The following is an 8,115-nucleotide window of genomic DNA, read 5'->3' as shown; positions in this document are numbered from 1 at the left end:
GTGTGTTCCATCTTTATTTTCTGAATCTCTCTCTGCCATTATCTAGATAGTTTCCCCAAATCCATCTCCTAATTCATTCTCTCTTTCAGAGTGGCTGGTTTGCTTTTAATGCAGTCATTGAGTTTTTAACTCAGTGCCTACATTTTTATTCCTAGAAGTTTTATTTGGTTCTGTTCAAAATGTTTTAGTTAATTTCATTGTAATCTATTACTTCATTATGGTATCTACTTTTTTCTTTATTTTTTAACTGTGTTAAAGTGAACTTATTTTATAGTTCTTTTAACATCATTGAACTCTGATTATCCTATTAGTTAAGTCTGATGACTCTCAGTTATTGTGGATTTTTTCCTTATTGCTTTATAGTTTTCTTAGGAGGGACTCATTAGTAGGGTTTTTTTTTTTTTTTAAAAAAAAGCAGTTTGGTACATCCTAGATTATGGGAGTATTCTCCCATACAGTTTGCTTCTGTTGGGTACCCTTAGAAGTTCATAGGCCCAAGACCAGTGTTTACATTAAATTTTCAGAATGAGACTCCCACAACACATGGTGGTATAAATTCAGATTCAACATTTGCAAGTGATCTAGGCATCAAATTTTTGGGTTTTTTATTAGAGGACATTGGGACTTTCTTACTGATTCATTTTGCCCTGGGAAAGAGCTCTTGTTTTAAATGGAGGACCAGTCCTTTATGAAAGGTTCTCACTAACTACTCTTCAACTGATGCAGGTTCCATGTATGATCTTTAAAAGCTCATCCTAATAGTTAGAGTCTACAGCCAGATACCATTGTGACTGGAGAAATACTGTATCAGCTTAAGCATAACAGGCTAGTATCAACCTGGCATGAAAGGACATCCCCTTATGAAGTAGGAGATGAAAGTAGATGCCATCTATTCAATGTTTCTACTAAGTTTTAGTTTTTTATCTGATGATTAGAACTACTTACAGATCCTACATTAAATTGTTGAAACCAATAAGATAAACAACTGTGAATAATGCATTCCATAGTTGAGCTTTTTATTTGAACTTAAGGACACATAGAAAAAGAATTCATTTATGGCTGCTGCGGTGTTATACCATGGGGAAGGAAAATGGATTTGTCAACCCTGGAGTGAGGTTCTGCCTACTCGAGGCTGCTGGCACGTGGAGATCCCCTGGGTGAAACCACTGCCACCATGTCTGACCAGGAGGCAAAACCTTCAACTGAGGACTTAGGGGATAAGAAGGCAACAAAATACATTAAACTCAAAGTCATTAGACAGGATATCAGTGAGATTCACTTCAAAGTGAAAATGACAACACATCTCAAGAAACTCAAAGAATTATACTGTCAAAAACAGAGCATTCCAATCAATTTACTTGGGTTTCTCTTTGAAAGTCAGAGAAGCGCTGATAATCATATTTCGAAAGAACTGGGAATGGAGGAAGAAGACATGATTGAAGCTTATCAGGAACCAACATTCAACAGTTTAGATATTCTTTTTATTTTTCTTCTCCCTTCAATCTTTAAATTTTTTTTTGTTTTTGTAATGTGGTGTTCAAAATGAAATTGAAAACTGGAACCCCAATCTTTTTAAAACAGCTGCTAATTTGAATTCTAATGTTCATTAAACATTATTGTTTGTTTTCATTGTGCTGACATTTGGTGATCAAGCCCATTCCCTTTCATATTGCCGTCTCCTTTTGAAAAAGTACACGTGTGCACAGGGAGGCTACCTTTCTCAGGACCATGTGTTTTTGGGCATTTGGTGATAAATGAGATAGATCAATCCAAGGGTTCATAAAGACTTTCCAGTTGGCCCTGAGGTTCTAGCATGTGATGGCTTACTCCCGGACTATGACTTTCAGTGGCAGGTAGAAGTTTTTCAGAGAACTGGACTGAGGAAAAATGACCTTTTCTTAACTTGAAGTTACTTCAAGAAAGAAGAGGAATATCAGGTTGAAGTCAAGACAACAGATAAGGTGAGAGTAATGCCTAACTCCAAAGATGGCTTCACTGAAGGAAAGGCATTTTAAGATTTTTAAAAAATCTTGTTAGGGCCAAGCACAGTGGCTCATGCCTGTAGTCCCAGCATTTTGGAAGGCCAAGGCAGGTGGATTGCTCAGGCTCAGTAGTTCGAGACAAACCTAGCCAACATGTCAAAACCCATCTCTACTAAAAGTACAGAAAAAAAAAAAGACATTAGCTGGGTATGGTGGTGCACACCTGTAGTCTCAGCTACTTGGGAGGCTGAGGCAGGATAATCGCTTGAACCTGGGAGGCAAAGGTTGCAGTGAGCCGAGATCATGCCACTTCACTCCAGCCTGGGTGACAGAGCGAGACCCCATCTCAAAAAATCTTGTCAGAAGATCCCAGAACAGTTCTAATTTTCATTAGCAATTTAAAAAGTTTTCATGCAGAAATGAATACAACAGAACACTGTTCTTCTTTATTTTATTTGTAATTTTTGGCCTGGGCTATGCGTTTTAAATGGATGTAGTCCGTACCTGCTTTATTAAACAATATTTGTAAAAATTGTAAAGAAAAATAATCCATTTATCTTGTGGCTATGTTAAAGAGTTTTCTTGGTGTCTTGAAGGTATACGACCAACAGTCTATGACTATGGAGAAATCTCAGTGTATGCAAAGATCTAACATTATACTGTAATATTCACCTAAGATTCAGAAAGAACCACTTCGCTCAAAGTTCCAAAGCTAGGTTGCTCCCATCCTCTACTGAGAACTTGAAGACTCTTTCAAATTCCCTTACCATTTTTTCTAGCTCATACATTGACCAAAGTTGTGAGTGGGTTACATGAAGCTAAGTATTTTTAAAATTTTTCTTTTATTTTCCTCCTTTCTATTTTTGGTTTCTTATTAAAGAATTGTGACTTTGTGGATTCACCATTTATAAGATCATTTTTTCTTTCTTTATTGTATTTCCTCTCCCTTCCTTTCTACCTTTGTTTTTTCATTCTTTCCTGTTCCACTGAAGTCTTGAATCTAATGTCTGGGAAACTGGGAAAGAAGAAATCATTGGAAGTTCCTCCCAACAGCCATTGGACATACCTTTCCCTTGTGTATATAGATTTAGTATTGTATAATGAGGTTTTACTTACTGACCATTGTTATGTTACCATGTATATCTACATTACCTATTCTCAGCAAATGAAAGGAAACATGATTACTCCACTGAGCAGTGACTCTAGGACTCTTGTTGTTTGTTTCAGAGATTAACAGTTTAATAAAGCAGCAATGCAAGAAACTAAGTCCATTAACTTTCACTTTTCTTAGCTGCATGTAAGTTACTAATTATAACAGAAGGGTCATTCCTAAGGAATTACTAACCCTCAAATGATATGAGATAATTATTCCCAAGAGAATCAAACAAATTTGTAAGACAAATACACTTGAAACTTCAGACATCAATCTCTCTCTCTCTCTCTTTTTTTTAACCACAGCCTGGGAACAAGGGAACTATGAAATATAATTTTACCCCAAGGTCCAACAAATGACTACATGAAAATAATTTCTCTCCTGCCAAAAAAAAAAAAAAAAGGAAAAGAAAAAAGAAACCCTTTATTTTGGTACATTGCCTAATACTTGTGCAGACTGTTGTTTTGTTTAAATAATAAATATTCCCTGAAGGAGAAAAATTATTCTCTATCAAATATTGAGTTTTAAAAATAATTCGCTATAAATTTTAGGAACTATTTGCTCTGTATTAGTCAACAATTCAGGATTAAGTTAGTTGAGTGTGTAAATGATGGAATATGGGACCAGGCTTCTCATTTAGGTCAGCGTTTTACCAGTTTAGTCTCTCCTGACTTCCCACTGAAACACACACAGACATTGAAAGAGATGAAAATGCACATCATTATCAGAAAGGGGAACTCAGTCAACCCACAGACCAAATATGAGAGGAATTTCATTTAGATTTAAGACCAGTTATCTTAGATTTTAAAACCATTAATCCACCTCCTCGAACAGTGCTTGTAGAAAGAGGAAAAAGAAGTCACCTTCGGTACCAAAATCTCAGAGGCAATCCCTTTTGGCAGAGTTTCCCAAACCAGTATATTCAGGAGTTGAATTACTAAGAGTTGTTTCTTCTAGAAGAGCTCACATAGCCAAAAGTTTGGGCCCTTATGTAAAATATACCTCCTTTTAGAGAGTCAGAAAAGAATTACCTATATTAAAGTTTGTGGATGTTCTTACAGAGTAAAAAATGTATTTAGTTTTGTTTAACTTAGAATTTCTACGTGTTTAATCACACAACCCCTTATTTTTTCTGCAAAATACAACCTGTTATCTTACAGCACCATTTCCAAGGGGCATACTTGGGAATGCTACGTGGTACATAGCGGCATAGATGCTGCTTTCTAAATGCCAGAATGTTATTTCTCTTTTCTTTCCTCTTTTTAAATGTCAAGTTTGAGAGCAAATTTTTAAGAAATAACTAGGTATCAGAGCTGGGAGCGACTATGGTAGAAAAAAGCCCCTATAATAGAGTAGACTAAGATAAAAATAAAGGTGTATGTAATGAAAATGAAGAGCAGTAAGTTATAAAAGCATTGCAAAGGTTCATATATTCAGATATTCCACAAATGCAATTTAAGTGTAAATATTAAAAGTATTTTAATTAAGCAAGTTATTCTAAAGTTCATGTGGAAAATGGACCACAAAAATAGCCAGACACAAATTCTGAAAAAGAAGAGTAATCAAGAGAATTAGCCACACCAGTTTGGCCTCTTTGTATAAAGAACACGTAAAACAAGGTAGTGTGGCTACATAAATAAGATTGCTGTCAGTGGAAGAAAACAGAACATCTGGAAGTAGATCAAAATGCATAAGGGAATTCAGTATATGACAAAAGTAGCTTCTCAAATCATTGAGAAGAAATTGTACTAACCCTTATCTAGGCCTTCACGCTGTGCCAGGTTGTGTCTAAGCACTTCACATACATTAAATCGTTTCATTCTCAAAACAGTCTGCAGAAAGCAATATTATTAACTTCCATTTATAGATGAGGAACCCAAGGCTAGTAAATGAGCTAAGTATGGATTCAAATCCAAGCTATAGATTCTGTACTTTAAACTTTTACACTTATCAAGCCATTAAATAAAAGTGTTCACCAAGTCATCAAATAATTACTATTAAGTTAAAAAAAAAAGCAGAATATGATCCTGAAAGATATAGAGATGACTTCAAATTGTACATATGTATTTACATAATTATATGTTTATATCAATATCTGTATATTACGATACTTAGAAGGAAAAGCACCAACAAGGCTTAGTAGTTTGGGAATTATATTGTAGAAAAGCTTAATTTAATTTTTGTTTGTTTGAGACAGAGTCTCACTCTGTCACCCAGGCTGGAGTGCAATGGCATGATCTCAGCTCACTGCAGCCTCCACCTCCCAGGTTCAAGCAATTCTCCTGCCTCAGCATCCAAAGTAGCTGGGATTACAGGCAAGCAGCACGACACCCAGCTAATTTTTGTATTTTTAGTAGAGACAGGGTTTCACCATGTTGACCAGGCTGGTCTCGAATTCCTGACCTCAGGTGATCTGCCCGTCTCAGCCTCCCAAAGTGCTGGGATTACAGGCGTGAGCTACTGCGCCCAGCCAGAAAAAGCTTAATTTTAAATTTGTAATTTGATGTAGTTTTCTAATTTCCTACAATGATATAGCTTTTATGACTGAAAAAAAGAAATAGAAGTATTAAGAAATAAAACCAGATTTGGAGAGAAAATAATCTTATATTGTTAAATAGTATAAGATGTAAAATAATAGAATATTTACATAAGGATATGTAGCTTATGGCTTAGGCTACAAAATCCACAGTAATCTTGATACTTCAAAAAATATTGTGCTTGTGGATGGCCCCAAGTTCTGTCCAGGCCCTGTAAGGATACCTGGCTCCTGTTGGCTGCCATTAGTGACACTTCCAAGAAAGAGTTTGAGAAATACTGGGTTAAGTCTTGAAATGGTGGGATGAGATATCAGGGGTGTTAAAAATAATCATTCCATGACTCTTTCTGGCTAATAATATCAAGTTATTGAGATACCTAAAGAAAGATTGGCCATAGACTCCATCTTCTGAAACCTGTTCGAGAAAATCTAGATTTTTCCCTGCCAAACAAATTGTGGTTGAAGATTTACGATGAGTTGCTCGATTCTTTATATCCTTTAAGCCCAATCCTAGTAGACTTACAACATGAAGAAATTATTCGAGAGGCCCTTAGCCATTGTTCCTCTTGTATATAGCAAGCCATCATAAGGCATTTGAGACAGATAAAAATTCACATTTTAAAAAAAGACATATAGAGAAAGAAAGGATGACTATATTGACCACAAGATTGTTTTGGGCCACAGTGATGTTGAAATACTACCTTGTGGGGGACATTTTGTGGTCCCCCTGTCCCTTGCAAGCTGAGTCTTCTTCCTTTAGTCTCGTCATTCATAACATTTAGGATACTGTGTTATTAACATTGGTTTCTTGTGTGTGTCTACTCCAGGATTGCAAACTCTTTGAGAACATATACCACATGTTTTTCTCTATGCCCCACCTTTTGGCCCAGAGCAATTGCTTAGTATTTATTTAGAGAACAAATCAAGGAATTAATGCCTTTTCATTCCATATGAAAATGGTCAGTAGGAAATTCAGGAGTATATCTTAGGAGACTGGTCAGAACTAGAGATAAACTCAGAAGTCATGAAATGATACCAAATCACTCTAAAATTATATAATTAAAATACTATTTTCATTTTCGTTTTGTTTTGAGATGGAGTCTCGCTCTGTTGCTCAGGCTGGAGTGCAGTGGCACGATCTCAACCTGCTGCAAGCTCCGCCTCCCGGGTTCACGCCATTCTCCTGCCTCAGCCTCCCAAGTAGCTGGGACTACAGGCGCCAGCCACCTCGCCCGGCTAATTTTTTGTATTTTTAGTAGAGACGGGGTTTCACCATGGTCTCGATCTCCTGACCTTGTGATCCGCCCACCTCAGCCTCCCAAAGTGCTGGGATTACAGGCGTGAGCCACCACGCCCAGCCTTCTTTTTCATATATATTATACCTATTAAGCCTATGAAGTAAACAAGTATTAATGTAAGTATTTTCTTAGGTAAGAACCTTGAGGTTCAGAGAGGTAAAGTGATGTGTCCAATGGCATTCAGCAAGAAGTAAAAATAATGTTACTGACACTTAATGGGGCACTAATTATGTGGCAAGCACTGCTTCAAGCAGGATATTTGTATAAACTCTTTCAATCCACTCAAAACTCACTGAGGCTTTATCCACATTTCAACAGATGAGGAAAGGGAGGGTAAGAATGATTGAGTAATTTGCCAAAGACCAGAGAACTGGGAGGTGAAGGCGGGCTTCAAGGGCAAGCAGGCTGCGTCTAGGTTTCCTTTAAGTTACCTGTAAGCCATACTACCTGTGCACCTGCACTTTTAATCAGACTCTGAGCCCAGAGCTGTTTCAACTGCAGTACATCATTTTGCTTATCTATCACTTCTCTGCCATCCTATGTTGAGAGGAATAAATTAGATAAATGCATGTAAAGCACTAAGCAGAATAACTTGCACATAGTAAACACTCAAAAAATGTTGGCTGTTGTTATTGGAATGTTAGTCATTGGAGTAGATGAACTCTGCAGGGTCTTTGTCTATTGAGAAGAAAGTGAAGAATCTCTTTAGTCCCCTTATTGTAAACTTAATAGCCGTAATAAGGCCCCTTCTTCCCATGATGGGTTGCTGGATGGATAAAACAAGATAATGATTTGAAAAATGGAGTCCTATATGTAAATGTAAGGTATTTTCCAACTATATCTTATATGAAACCCAAAGTTTCCTACTGTGACTTTAGCTCGTTTCCTCTTGCTCACTCTTCAGTAAACACTGACTGGTGAATTGCTCTGCCTGGTGTTGGAGATCCTGCCCATCATGCTTACGTGGCTGCCGGTGAGCTAGAAGGCTGGGCCAAATCAAGGTTGCTTCTCTCTAGCTGGTCTGTGCTTTGGCTATTTTCAAAGCACGGAAAAGAAATTTCAGCAGATCAAGTGACACAGAGGGACTAGACAAAGGGTTTACCTGCTTTATTCTACATTAAATGCAATGTCCAATTAACGATTATT

The 8,115-nt window shown here is 37.0% G+C and overlaps 1 pseudogene; it reads left to right on the top strand.

The window, feature by feature from the left end:
- Positions 1-1,174: 1,174 nt before the first annotated feature.
- On the top strand, positions 1,175-2,634 carry LOC111530806 (annotated as a pseudogene).
- Positions 2,635-8,115: the final 5,481 nt, after the last annotated feature.

The sequence above is a fragment of the Piliocolobus tephrosceles genome, chromosome 4 (genome assembly GCF_002776525.5).
Source record: "Piliocolobus tephrosceles isolate RC106 chromosome 4, ASM277652v3, whole genome shotgun sequence".
Lineage (NCBI taxonomy): Eukaryota > Metazoa > Chordata > Mammalia > Primates > Cercopithecidae > Piliocolobus > Piliocolobus tephrosceles.
This window is presented reverse-complemented; position numbering and strand designations above follow the sequence as displayed.